The 15,148-nt window shown below is 38.9% G+C and overlaps 1 long non-coding RNA gene across 1 annotated transcript in view; it reads right to left on the bottom strand.

The window, feature by feature from the left end:
* The window catches only part of LOC138888765 (uncharacterized), a 28,246-nt gene extending 13,530 nt beyond the window's left edge, over window positions 1–14,716 (bottom strand). The window contains exon 1 of the long non-coding RNA XR_011406273.1: window positions 14,064–14,716. This is a non-coding gene — a long non-coding RNA (uncharacterized lncRNA). The remainder of the gene's footprint in view (window positions 1–14,063) is intronic.
* Between the last annotated feature and the right edge of the window lie 432 nt (window positions 14,717–15,148).

Genomic DNA, 15,148 nt, shown 5'->3' with positions numbered 1-15,148 from the left:
TTCTTACTGAGATAATAAATGGCCTGCTCCTTCCTCCCGGTTTCATCATGCTGCACCAGAACACAATCGAATGCTCCATTCAATACTGCAAGGTAGAGTAATAAGGGTCTACTTGGCTCAGGCGGAACTAAGACTGGTAGTGTTGACAGGTATTCCTTGATTCCGTCGAAATCTTTTTGGCAATCATTAGTCCATTTGGTAGCGGCGTCCTTCTTCAACATCTTAAAGATCGGCTCACAGATAACTGTAGATTGTGCTATGAACCGACTGATGTAGTTAAGTCTCCCCAAAAAACTCATCACGTCCTTCTTGTTCTTTGGTAGTGGCAATTCTTTAATAGCTTTGACCTTTGATAGATCCAGTTCTATTCCTCGGCGACTCACAATAAACCCAACTAGTTTTCCGGCAGGGACCCCAAATGCACACTTCGCGAGATTCAGTTTTAGGTTGTACCTCCGTAATCTATTGAAGAACTTCCTCAAATATTCCATGAGGTCAATGGATTTTTTGGACTTGATAATAACATCATTTACGTACACCTCTATCTCCTTGTGTATCATATCGTGGAAGATGGTAGTCATGGCCCTCATGTAGGTGGCCCCTGCATTCTTCAGGTCGAACGACATCATCTTATAATAGTACATTCCCCACGGCGTAATGAAAGCCATTTTCTCAGCATCTTCTTCATCCATCCAGATCTGATGATACCTAGAAAAACAATCCACAAATGACTACAATTCATGCTTGGCGCAATTATCGATCAGGATGTATATATTTGGCAAGGGGAAGTCGTCTTTCGGACTGGACCGGTTGAGATACCGGTAGTTGACATAGACGCTGACCTTTTCGTCCTTCTTTGGTACTGGCATAATGTTGGCTAATCATGTTGGGTATTCTACTACCCTGAGAACCTTGGCTTTGACTTGCTTAGTGACTTTCTCCTTGATTTTCAAACTCATGTCAGGCTTAAACTTTCTGAGCTTTTGCTTTACTGGTGGATATATTGGATTAGTTGGCAGTTTGTGAGACACAATAGATGTACTCAGACCAGTCATGTCATCATACGACCAAGCGAATATGTCTTCAGATTCCCTTAGAAATTTTGTGTATTCCTTCTTTTCTGGTGGCGATAAGTAGGCACTGATTCTCGTTTCTTTGATGTTCTCTACATCTCCCAAGTTAACAATCTCGGTCTCGTCCAGGTTGGACTTAGGTCTATTCTCAAAATTCTCAACTTCCTTAACAATCTCTTCTGATATGTCATCTTCCTCTGAATCTATGTCTGTTTGTTGTGTTGTCTCGTTGCATGTCACAGTCATTGGTTCATCAAGATAAGTAATAGTAATGTTGTACAAGTAAAGTAATGAGAGAAAACAATAGTAATAAGTGTCGATTTATAAGAAAAAGTCAAAATGCTTTGATAAATTGCATAATAATTTGGAGATCTTATTGCAGGAACTGAAGACATGCGAAAAATAAAAAAATCTTTTAGTAAATCAAAATAGTGCTTGTTTTAGCCTTGCTACCCCGAGGCTCGTCGGGCCATGGTTGTCCTGATGGTCCAGTTATTGAGGCGTGCTCATCTACTTACGGCCTGTATGGAAGGGCCTTCCTCCCCCTTCCTCCTCGATAACAACACAACAATCCATGTCATTGTCCTCTAAGAACAAGCTTTTTACAGCTGCCAGTGCTTCCTCTTCTTCTAGCCCATAGATAACATCGACTGATTGGAAAGTCTGCTCCAAATATGGTATTGGCTGCTCCAGTGGATAGTAAGGACCGCACCATGGTGGCGACCAGTTGTTGAATTCTTCCCAAGTGTACTCATATCCCAGACCGAAAGTGGTGCCATGGTTCTTGAGTTTTATGGGCTTAGTGATTCCTTGGAGGTTCTTGCCAAGCCCCTTGCCAGGTTCGTACCCACACCAATTCAATATATTCTCGATCTTGTTGTCCCACCATTTGTCTTTGTCAACAATATTCACTCGTTCAATGTGATGGTAAGTCTCTCCACCTAGCTTCTTTCTCCCTTCGATTGAAGGAATGTTTTGACGACTGTATATGGGGTTGTTACCGTTGCTGTGAATGATCACTTCCTGGTGGTTCCATTCAAACTTTCTGACTGATGCAGTGTTGATGCTATAGCCCCAGCGGCATGGATCCATGGCCATCCCAATAGTAGATTATGAGATGTTGGCACGTCTATCACTTGGAAATTGACATCGAACGAAGTTGGCCCCATTTGCAAACACAGACTAATTTCCCCAATAGTGGACCGCTGGGAACCGTCAAAGGCTTTCACATTGATAGCTCCATCCTTTATCTCGTGCAGTCCCTTACCCAACTTCTTGAGCATTACCAGCGGACAAATGTTGAGGTTGGAACCCCCATCAATCAGGATCCTGGTGATAAAGTAACCCTCATATTGCACAGTGATGTACAATGCTTTGTTGTGCCCCAACCCTTCAGGCGGTAGCTCATCCTCATGAAAGGTAATTTTGTGACTCTCCAATACCTATCCGACCATGTTAGCCATTTCTCTACCAGTAATGTTGCTGGGTACGTAGGCTTCACTCAGCACCTTCAACAGAGCATTCTTGTGTGCCTTTGAGTTTTGTAGCAAAGCAAGTATGGAGATTTGCGTCGGTGTTTTGTTCAACTGGTCGATGATCGAGTATTATTTGGCCTGTATCTTTCTCCAAAGATCATCTGGATCCATTTCAATAATGGGTGGCCGATTGGAGGCCTGCTTTCTTGACTTGGCAAGATGTTCAGGGGTATAAACTCTACTAGTTATTGCCATACCCTGTGCGACATTAGTTTCCTCGGTCCTACCCTTACCTTTTCTTCTTGCCTCGGCTGCATAGTCCCATGGTATAGCCTTGGTATGGAATGGTGTTATGGTGGACATCGCCACTAAGATAGGCATGAACATCTTCACTCCGAACGGAGCATGTGCTTTGGGAGGTAAAACTGCAACTTCAAATGGTGGAGGTGCATTTGCTAGAGTCACAAATTCGAACTCAATTGGTGTTGGTGTCTTTATAGTTGCTTCGAACTCAAGTGACACAGACATGTTTACCTCAGCGTCCCAGACGACTGAATCTGGACTATGATTGGATTAAGAGTAACTATTGGTTTCTCTGGATCATCACCTTCTGTGATCAACCCAATTGACCCCTCGAGATCCCAATCATCCTCTATTTTGATCATGTGAAAGCCTCCACCCTTATGGTCTAGCAGAGGGTTATTGCAGAACTTTAGAGCAGGTTCCTTTGCCACAATAATTTTGTTGTCAATCAGAGCCTGGATCTTGTCTTTTAGAGAGTGACATTCGTCGATGGTGTGTCCCTTCATGCCAGAATGGTATACACGGGATTTGTTTGGATTAACCCATTGAGAAGGTTTCTCAAGGATTATGACAGGGATAAGGGTGACATAACCAGCGACTTTGAGTCTCTCATATAACTGGTTAATGGGTTCAGTAATGGCTGTATACTATTTAGGAGGTCTACGGTCAAAAGAAGTTTTGGCGTGTAGGGGTTAATTGATAGTGGGATGATTGAGCATTGTAGGCTTGGTAAACAGGTACGGGTTGGGAGTATCTGGGTGAAGTAGGCTGATGTGTAAGAGCTGGAGGTGATTGGTAAATAGGTGGTGGAGTTTGGTAAGAGGGTAAAGGTGCTTGGTAATTTGGTGTAGGCTGATATGTGAGTGGAGGCATCGGATAGGTTTGGTGTTTAATGGGAGATTTGGTTCTCTGTGCAACCATTACGGCCCCTACGTCCCTTTTCTTGGATGCACCACCTGACTGTAAGGCCTTGTTTGTAGCTTGCAAGGCCTTAAAGTTTGTGACCATACCGCTTTTGATGCCCTCTTCGATCCTCTCACCTAGCTTGATGATGTCAGAAAATTTATGGCTTTCAATCAACATTAGCCGCTCATAGTACTGCGGGTCCTGAACCCGAACGAAGAATTTGTTCATTTGTTCTTCCTCTAAGACAGGTCTGCCTTTAGCAGCTTCGGATCTCCAACGAGTAGCATACTCGCGGAATGTTTTTGTGGGCTTCTTCTTTAGGTTCTGAATGTAGAACACATCTGGCGCATTTTCTGTGTTGAACCTGAACCTGTCCATGAAATCGGATGGCATACTCACCTAGTTTGACCATTTCTTTGGGTCTTGGCTAATGTACCAAGACAGAGCATCTCCTTTCAGAGTCCTCATGAAAAGCTTCATGCGGATCCTTTCGTCTTTCCCTACTCCGACTAGCTTGTCACATCATGTTCTCAAATGGACCCTTGGATCACCTATACCATCAAACATCTCGAACTTCGGAGGTTTGTACCCCTCCGGCAGCTCAACATCTAGTTGTATGAAGAGATCTTCATATTTTAGACCCTCAATTCCCTTGCTTCCTTTGACACCTTGAATTTGGCTAGTCAGTTTATTAAGTTCTTCAGCCAGGTTCCTGATGAGCGAGTCTTTATCATCAGACTCAGGTATGCTTGAGATGGGTTGGGTGGAGTGCGACATGGTCTCCACATAGATGGGGGTATTTTGATGGGTGTGAAAGTGGTCATTTGTGGAGTTCAAGGGTTCTAGGACGAGAAGCGGAGTATTGTTGGAAGTATGGTAGGTGTTGCAGTGGCGGTGAGGAGTGGGATGGTTTTGTGGGTTTGGGATATTTTGTGGAGGTGTGGGGTTCTGAGCATTTGGAAAATTGACATCGGGAGTGGTGAGAGAAAATGACATATTTGCGAGATTCCGAACTTGATCAAGTTCTTTTTGGAATTTTAGCAGCTTTTGTTCGAGCTGGGATGCACTTTCCTTAGGAACTAGAGTACCATGACCATGAGCGACCTCTACCCGTTCAGTTGAGTTTTCTTTTCTGGAGTTATTCACATCTTCCATATTTCCTTTGTTCTTGTTTTTGACAGGACTAAGAGGAGGAGTGGGTGGAGGGCCCCTAGATCTCGTGAAATAAGATGATATTGCCAGAGTGCACGAACTAACCTTTGGGGAGGGGAATAAATAAACAAAAAATGAAAACAAAAAGGTAACAAGTTAGTGAGGATTATAAGAAAATGTTGCGATAGTTAAACACATAGTGCAAGGATGTAAATCGTGTCCTATTTTGGGGACCTCTTTGTGCCCGGGGTAGACCTAGCGACAAATTGATTTGGAGAACTTAGAATGCTAAATACCTCATTTTATTGATAAAAAGTAGACGAATCCCAAATCGACACTAAATAACAGGAAATAAAATATCACTAGTGGCCATTGGCCTTATTACATTCATAAAACGAAAAAGTAAATTCCTATCTACTTGATCCCAGAAGGACCTTCCCCAGACTCGGCATCTTTGGCTCCATCAAACAGCTTTCCCAACTCGTGAAGTCCCAACAATAGGTAGGCTCTGGCTAGATGTCCGCCCTCATTTCCCTCAGCATTCTGGCAATCCTCGATTCTTTTGAGAAATTTCCTTTCCATCTCTACTATGCCCCGCTCCAAGTACCCTAATTGCTTGTTGGCACTGATAGCCATGTCTTTCCACTCTTTGATCAGTTTTTGGTTGACTTCTTGTATCTCACGGTGCTCGCTTTCACATTCCCAGATCCTCTTGCGCAGTTGATTGTATTTGACCTGTGCCTCTGTCATCTATGATCTTGTGGCCCCTAGCAAGTCCTAGCTGACCCAGACCATCGTGATTAGATTCTAACCAGCCTAAATAGTAGGGAGCACAACCAGTGTGGTATCTGTCTGGCTCGATAGTATCTCTTCCCATGATGATCTTTCAATGCCACATATGCTGAGCGTGACACTTATAAGGGCTGTCATTAGCTTGGAAGTTAGCCCGGAAGTGACTCATCTTGTCGACCCTTGGTATAACCTGCTTCCTACCAGCCTGTGTCATAACTCGGAGAGGGGCATAAGGGTAGGTTCCTCTCAGACCGATTAATATCAGAAACGGTACATCCCTGGATCGGGCGATGAACTCCTCAGTAGGGAACCATTCGAACATCTATTGTACCCGGTCCTCGGTAAGGTTATCAAATAACTCTACCCATCCTCTGGCATCTTCTGGATGGATGAACATGTTGGGCATATAGTTCATTCGCTTCGTATGATGGAAAGCGATATGATCGTCCCAATCTCTTTGCTGAATTTCCTGTCGGTATTCACCCCTTTGGAGATGCTCCATAAGCCAGAGCTAAAGTAGCAAATTGCAGCCCTCGAAGTGTTTGGCTCCTCATTGACATTTCTCCAAGGCTTAGTATATCTCCGCAATAATCATGGGCACAATGCTGAAAGGTTACCCACCAATGCCCTTCATCAGAGTTTTAGTTACCGTAGTCAGCCTGGTATAGATCCTTGCTTTCTTTATTGGAAACACTATCAGCCCCAGTAAACAAAACATAAATACAAAGACCCTTTATGCCTTAATAATGTGATGGAAAATTCGTCAGGATAGGTATGGTGGGACTTGCTGTGACCATACCTCTCATACAAATAGTCGAAGGGGATATTAGATTCCTTCAGAACGTGATGATGTCTCTTTGGGTTTTAGGGAAACCTAGTGGACTTTGGACAAGGCTATCTTAAAGAGTCATTATGCAGACAACATAACTGACTTGGCTAGGTTTGACCATGATGCATGCACAGTTAAACAAAGTAAGGTTTCTATGGGGTTTTAGACTGGTACCCTCGAGGGGACAACTCAAAGGGGAAAGGCACGGAACCGTCTACTACACCGTTGATCGACTGGTTTTACTGCAAATACGCCTTTTTCGAATTTAGGGGGTGATAATATTGGAAGAGCGCAACCACTCATTATAAGCGTTGCTATGGCATTTTGTTTGGCACGAGTGGAATATGATGTTGAGCATATGCAACAATTAAAGCAGGTTGTCACGCATTTGCATGTTAGGAAAGCAGTAAATACAACAGTTTTTCATAATTTTAAAGCGGTAGTAAAGGAAAGCAGTAAAGGAAAGTAATAAAGGAAAGAAACAAAAAAACAAGTCAGTTTTGCAATCGAAAAGAAAATTGAATGTTTGAAAGAAATAAACAGATAATTGCACATAAATAAGCATATATTCACAATAATAGTCTGAAATGGTAAAAGCCTAAAAATCCCCAGCAGAGTCGCCATGCTGTCGCGCCCCCTTTTTCTAGAGCGAAATCGGGTTTATGACATTTAGAGGGACAATTCATTCCTTTTAGGAATTGAGTTTGCGTTTGAAGTGTCGCCACCTAATGATTAGGGTGCATTAGGACACCAAAAGATTTGATTTTGAATAACCAGGGATTAGGGTAAGGGCTTGAAGTTATTCCAAGGGGAAGGTGTTAGGCACCCCTCAGAATCCACTAGTGTAGTTCCCGACCAGACAATTATTGTGATTTTAGGGTGCAATTAACATATAGACAAATAAGGCTCAAATAAGAGGGGGTTTCATATAATGGTTTGCAAATAAACAAAGTTTGGAAGAGCAAAGAAAGCTAATTTTTAACGAATGAGTTAAAATGATAAAAGGAATAAAGAAATAAGGGAAAGGGGTCCTAGGTTTATTAATAATATGGATCACCCCACACAATGCCCGGTAATCACTCCTCAATAAGGGGCTACACGTGACATTATCGCGTGGTCATCATATCCATATCTACCCTTCCCACCCCATTAAGGTATCTATAGCGCGTATTGGTCTCGTTTACTTATTGCATGCTATTACCCATCCCAATCCTATCAGTCCCGGAGGCATTTAAGACTACTAATCCTAAAAGGGAGGGATATTAGGCTTATTTGTAGTTTCAAAGGAAAAAACTCGAAGGCGACATACAAAACACGTATTGCAAATTGGGGAAAGCATATAACAAGCAGAGGCTCAGATATATCTCCTTAAACAAAGAAGCATGTAATTAGCATGACTTACACATACTATTTAGGTCTGATTTAAAAGGTATTGAAGACGGGTGAGAGGAAATTGTTGAGACAGTTTCAGCTTATCACATAACTCAGATAAGAAGTCCGAATCAGGCCTGCCTGCTGGTTGTAATTATTCACAAAAGCAGATTCAGTTTATATTTATTACTCTAGGGCTTGCCTAAGTGTTTCGACGGGGTCCTATAGGGATGATATCTCTTGAACTCTGAAGGTGATGAGCTAGTAAAACTTGGAATGAATTATTTAAAGTCCTATATGCATACTTGTTAAGTGCAGAACTGTTTGCAACCTATAGAAATGGTATCTAAATTCAGAAGCGGTTTAAAACCTATAGACATAATGTCTAAATGCAGAAGCTGTTTAAAACCTATAGACATGGTATCTAATGCAGTTGAATATGCAGATTTCAAAACGATCCTACATGCATGGTTTCTATATGTGATCGAATATGCAAAATTAGAACAACCTATAGGCATGATTTCTACTTTTTGCATGCGTAGTTACCCACCCCTTTTCACTATCCAGCCCCAAGTGTTTATTACAACTTATTAAAAACCGGAATAGTAAATTACATAAGAAAATACAAATAAGAGTACAACTAGAGGTAGCCTGATTCTGACTTCCTCACTGAGTTATGAGATAAGCCAACTCAAAGACCATTGATCTAAAGCCTTTCTCAACTTGAGTGTGTCAGAGTTCCCTAAGAGCCTCAATGGGACTCCGAGCAGTGCTCACACCCAAATTGTATTATCAGAATGGGGATACGTGCAGTGTGGAGGACCAACCCTCAAGTGTCCAAGTTCAGAGGGATCTCAAGAGGTCCCAAGGCAAGGCTCACAAGAGGGGGGCAGAACTTAAAGTCTAAGAGAGAGTGCAAGTGCAGAAACAGAACTTTAAGAACTAGGGAAGTAAAGAAAAGGGAAAAAGGGTACTGGGACATAACTATAAAATTGATAACTTTGCACAAAAGGGGGTCGAGAATTGGGAACTGATTGCAGAGAGCCCATGCTTGGCAAGTGTAGGCTTTGGGCATGCACAACATAGGAGATGGTGACATGCCTATAAGCCTACCAGAGCATACAACAACAAAGAATCATAGGGGTTAGGATCCGAGGGGGATCAAGCTTGAGTCATGGATAGTAATATTCAGTACTGTCATGCCTCAAGTAAACCATAGTATCAAACACATTGGGACAGGGGTTTGGGGTTCATAACAAGATAGGCAGAAGGAAATTACAGCATGCTAAATTAAGTATTGAACCATACATAAGCAGTAGTAGACAAGAAGGTAAAAGTATTAAGTAAACACATTGTTGTGATTGCTGAAAATCTTAATCAGAACATACCAGTTTAAAGGAGGCAAAGTACAATAAAAGCAAGTAGCAGGACTTGAAAGTAGGCCACAATACAAGTAACAAGAGAGAATGCCTTTTGAAGGTAAGTGTGAGTTCAGAATACTAAGAGTGTCTATGTGTATCTATGTTAATGAGAAAGCCATGTATTTATAGTTTGAAAATAGGCATAAAACAAGTCAAGAAAATAATTATGGAACTGTGTACCAATTAAAATCAATCAATATAAGACTTCCTTTAATTGAGGAGTTAAAATCAAACGATAACATGCAAGTGCTAAATAAGGAAAGAAATCACACAGGGCTGAATATGACCAATAAGGAAGTATTTCCAGCATAGTACAAGTACACAATAGGTAATAGAGGCTAGGTTCATCAGACTCTAATCAAGGAAAGGTCTGTAAGAATCCAATACCAATGTAATCAAGGTAAGAGGATTATTCAAATTGAGCAAAAAAGTTAGGGGTCGAAAGTTCAAAGGAAAGTATTCAAATAGGTCCAAGAAACAGGGAAATCAATACAATAAGGAAAAAATCAATTACAAGAGTGCAATCAGAATTACACAAAGAGGTTTGAAATTAGTCCACAATTAAGGGTTATTTTGAGAGGAAAATTTAGCATATAAAAGAGTGCATAACATTAGGCATGCGAGGCTGAACTCATGACAAAGAGAATAATTACATGATAGTCACATAGGTTAATAGAGAAAAGGGAGAGTATCAGAAACATGCAAAAGGGTCCAGTAGAAAGACCTTTCTGAAAATACAGTTGAGTTTCAATGATAGCAGGAGATCAAAATCACATGAAGCAACAGAAGTTGAAACAAAGATTTCGAAACTCAGTTGAGCAGTAAATGAAACGACTTCAGAAACTCGAATAGGTCCAAAGAGATTAGGGTTTTGAAACCAAACAAGTTCAAAGATGAGGAACAAGCAAATCACATAGCAAATAGCCTCAAAACTCGAACGAATCCCCAAATTTTAGGGTTTTCACCATCAATCGAGTATAGAGATGAAAGACAAGAGAATCAGGCAAAAAAATATCAACAAAGAAAATAAAATCAGAAACCTTAAGAAAGAACCAAGACTTTTAACATAAAGAAACACAGTAGAAGAATCAACATAAGAAACACAGTAGAAGAATCAACATAAGAAACACAGTAGAAGAACAACATAAGCAACATAATAGAAGAATCAACATAAGAAACACAATAGAAGATCAACATAAGAAACACAGTAGAACACGTTAAAAATCAGAAAAGCTTTGAAATGACTTAACAAAACCCTAAATCGGAAAAGGTAAAGGTTTTGAAGGTAAAGGTTTGAAAGAAACTTTGAGAAAACGTTTAAAAGCTTAGAGAAAACACAGATTTACAACGGATCAAAAAGAATCAGAGGAACCTCGAAGGTTAGGGTTTTGGAAGAACCCAGATGGTGAGAAAGACTTGGAAAGTCATTGATCTAAGCAGGAGAAGTCAAGATCAGGCTTGAATAGCCATGGCTGGCCGGAGCAAAGTCGGAGACAGCCATAGAATTCGAATGAAACAAAGTCTGGGCCAAGCTTCTTCAAGGTCTGACCTTGAAACCATAGTAATCCGGCGTGTAGGAGTCATAGGAGGCCGGTACAGGCCTTTAATGGCTTTGGAAGCCATAGATTCAAGCGATTTTAGGGTGGAAACAGAGGGAGGCGGCTAGGGTTTGAGAGGAGCTTGAGAGAGAACTAGGAGAAGGGGGAATTCAAGGGCGGTTACAGACGGGAAATGATTAGGGTTAGGGGTAATTGGGAATTAAAAAGGAAAGAGTTAACGGTGGCCGTTGATCAATTTGATCAACGACCTGGATTGATGGGGAATCCGTGCGGGTTATTTGAAAGGGCCATGGGTCGGGTAGATTAGGATTTGGGCTGGGTATTTGGGTTCTGGAATTGGGTCTAATTAGAGGTTCAAATACGGCTAAAATTGAAATGCAAATGGGCTATCATTTAAATAGCCATTTTCCTTCATTTATTTTATAAAAATAGTAAAATAGTTTTAGGAAATAAATTAAAGGTACTAAATGATTAATAATACATAATTATTAAATTAAAAAATATTGGAGTCAATTTTATAACTATAAATACAATTAAATCTTAAAAGAGGTCAATATTGCAATTATATGCAATTTAGCTTTAAAAATACTAAATAAATTTATAAAAAATATGAAAACATTATTCTAGCTATAATTTAATATAAATATGATAATACAATAAATGAATCACTCAAAATAATAATTCTGGGGATAATTGCTGGGTTTTTCTTGATAAAATAGGGTAATAAATTAATTTAAAAATATTTACAAATTAAGAGAAAAATAATAAAACCTCGGGACATACTTATATATGCACATACATGCTATTTTGATAGTATTTTGCATATTAAAAATATAAAAAAAAAATTGGGTATCAACAATGCATGAATTAGATCTTTACGTAGTTCAGGAAGATTAGGAATAAAGTAAATAAACTATTTTTTTTTTGGATTTTGAATCTTCTTTTTGAATTTCTAGAAGAAAGACTTATAAAGAAGAAAGAAAATATTTTTGTTTTTTGGGAATTTCAAAAGAAGAAAGAAAATATTTTTAAATTTTTGGACTTTTATATTAAAATTATGAAAGAAAGACTTCTAAAAAAATAATTGAATCTTGAATTTTATTTTCAATTTTTGAAAGAAAAACTTCTAAATAAGAGTGAAAATCTTTTTTTGGATTTTCAGAAGAAATTAAAATAAAATATTTTTGTTTTTTTTTTTTAAAAAATTGGGGTCTAAAAGAAAGACCTTCTAAAAAAGCAAGTAATGGATAATATTTTTGGATTTTTAAAAATTGGGATCTCAAAGAAAGACTTTTCTAATAAAGGAAGTAAAGAAAAATATTTTTGGATTTTTTTAAAATTGGGGCCGGAACCGATGAGGTTTGCCTACATATCTCACATCCGGTGAGAATCAGACCCGCGTAGTTCATCCAGTTTTGGCAAACTTGAAAAGGACACAATACTGACTCTTTTGAAATGACTCTCTTTCCTTTCATCTTTTTTTTTTGAAAAAAAATTTTGGCAGCATTTTGAGACATTTCCAAATGCCGAGGATTTTTTAGAACCTGGTTTTGTTTCTTTCCCTACATTACTCTTGGTTTTTATTTTGCTTTATATCTTCTAGCCGGTCAACATGTAAGCCAAAACAAATAAATGTTCACATAGAACATATGATGCATCAAGAAAGTCTGTTATTTTGGGTCAACCTATCCTAGACGGTCTTGTTGCTGGCCCATCCTCGTTCTATTTGGTATAATTTCTAAAGAAAAATGGGTCACGCGAACGTGTGCACCATTTTCATAAGACGCAGAAGAGTGGCGTAAGAAGACAATTATATACAATTCAAACAATATTAAAGCGGTAAACATATATCATTTAGCACAAAAGGTTCACAGAATACAATAATATTAACAATAAATGAAGCCAAGTAAAAATCATTTTAACAAGCTCGAATTCTTGAACCCTGAACCAGAGATTCTGGGTTCGTTCCCCAGCAGAGTCGCCAGAGCTGTCACACCTCCTTTTTACACACCGAGAGAGTATATAAGGGAGTTTTTTTCCAATTTAAGTGACAATCGAAATAGGATTATTTACATCAAATTCAGAGTAGCCACTTGGGATAATTTATGGTGTCCCAAGTCACCAGTTTATCCCTAATCGAGGAAGTTGACTCTTATTTATGGTCTGCGAACACAGAAATCCGAGTAAGGAATTCTGTTAACTCGGGAGAAGGTGTTAGACATTCCCGAGTTCCGTGATTTTAGCATGGTTGCTTTGATCATACTTGACTTTAATCAAATTGTCTAATTACTCATTTTAGAACCTATGTGCATTTGCCTCTTTTAATTAATGAATTATGTTAAAACGGGCCATGCGCACGTGTACCCATTTATTTGGCGCGTCAAAAATCATGTCACGCGAATGTGTCCACGATTAATAACGCTTTGTTATTATTAAGATTGGCTATCCAAAGTCGCGCGAACACGTACTCCGGTTTTAATTTGGAATCACAATATATTTTACGCGAACGGATACATAATCGCAATTGATCAATTAAAAGCGAGCCTAAAGCACTTTAACAGTGTTCATTATTCTTCCTAAACTATGAGATTTGTGTGAGGTCATGATCTATGGATATGAAATTATTGTGAAAGAAATGTATAATTTTAGCTATTATGAAAAGATGGGCTAGCTTTCACGTCTCTTATTATTGTCGGGCTACGCAAAAATTTAATTAACTTATTCGAGTCCAAATTTAATTCTTATGCAACTAAACAAATCCCGAAAATTCGTAATCCACTTCTCGATTTCACCCAAGTAATCCGCCACTTTATTTGCCTTAACAGTTCATTTCCCAATTCATCTTTTAGCTTTTTAAATCTTAAAACACATGGACAAAAATTCTTAGTCATACCTTTCAATGTTCTTGCAATTTCTAACGTTATCCAAATACAATAGCCAACATGAAACAATTTTGTATACAAAGCTAATGAAATAAAAACATAAAGCACTCAAAGCTATTAACAATGGCAAACAAAAATATGAAACCAACAGTAATGAACAAGAAAGTGGGCCTTGAGTGAGTTTTTCAAATTTTTAAAAAAATATGCTAAATTAAATTAAAACAAGTAAACCCAAGAACAATAGGATATTTACTAAACAAGGCAGAAATTTCATTGAAGTAGGAGGTGAAAGGGGCGAACCTTAAGGACAACGAAAACTGACCACGAACGGGAACTTTCCGGCGACTTCGAACTTCGACTCAAACTTGGCTCATTTTGTAGTGGTTGATGGAGTTCGGAGGAGCTGCTCAGTTTGCGTGAAAAATGATAGCCTTTGCAGTGATTTTTCGGACTGTTTTGGGGACTGTTCACATAGGGAAAAAAACTTGTCGGAGATGGGAAAACTCTGGCGAAATGCCGGCGAGAGTGAGCTAGCAAAGAATGATTTTTATGGATTCGAATAGACTGGTTTTTAGGAGTGGAATAAAGCTTAACTAATCAGATGCTCTAATGGCTACTTTGTGTACTACTTTGGAGCCATGTTAATGGAGTAATGAAAAGAGACGCAGGAACTCCATTTTTTGTGAGCTTTTGCTGAGCTCCATTTTCGTGTGTTCAAACAGATCCATTTTCTCTCGTCTCTTTCTGTTTTCTTTTCTATTTGTGTGTCATTTTTGTGTGTGTTTTCAGGTGGTTTAGTAGCTTTATAGTTTTTATAGTGGTTTTTAGGAAGAGATGAGGTAAGGAAGATGAGTGTGTGTCATGTATTCAAAGAAGAAGAAAGGAAAAATGGTCCTCCTCTGTTTTTCGTGTCCCTCTCCCCTTTTCTCTGTTTTTTGTTCCTTAGCCCCTTCTCGTTCTGTCCGTTTTCTCATTGTTGTTATATGTGTACTTTTATATATTGTTATATCTTGGTGAGAAAGCTAGTGTGTGGTCCTCCTTTAAAAAAAATGCCAAAAATTAAAATTGTGACCAAAAGAAATCAATTCTGTTATAGATGAAATGACTACACGTGATTTTGAGAGGATATGGAGAAAAATCAATTTAGGAGGTAGGGCCCACTATAGAATAAGAAATTAAGGATAAAATATATGAGGGCCACGTTAGGGGATCTAATTCTTTTTCCACCTTCTTTTCTTTCTTCTTTGATTTTTTTCTTTTGATTTTTTCACGTTTTCCCCCATTTTTTTGGTTGATTTTCTTTTCTTTCTTTATTTTTAGTTAATAAAATAAAATAGTACTCCTACTTGATAAATATAGAAAGATAAAAAATGCTAACTATCCAA

The sequence above is a fragment of the Nicotiana sylvestris genome, chromosome 3 (assembly GCF_000393655.2).
Source record: "Nicotiana sylvestris chromosome 3, ASM39365v2, whole genome shotgun sequence".
Taxonomy (NCBI): domain Eukaryota; kingdom Viridiplantae; phylum Streptophyta; class Magnoliopsida; order Solanales; family Solanaceae; genus Nicotiana; species Nicotiana sylvestris.
This window is presented reverse-complemented; position numbering and strand designations above follow the sequence as displayed.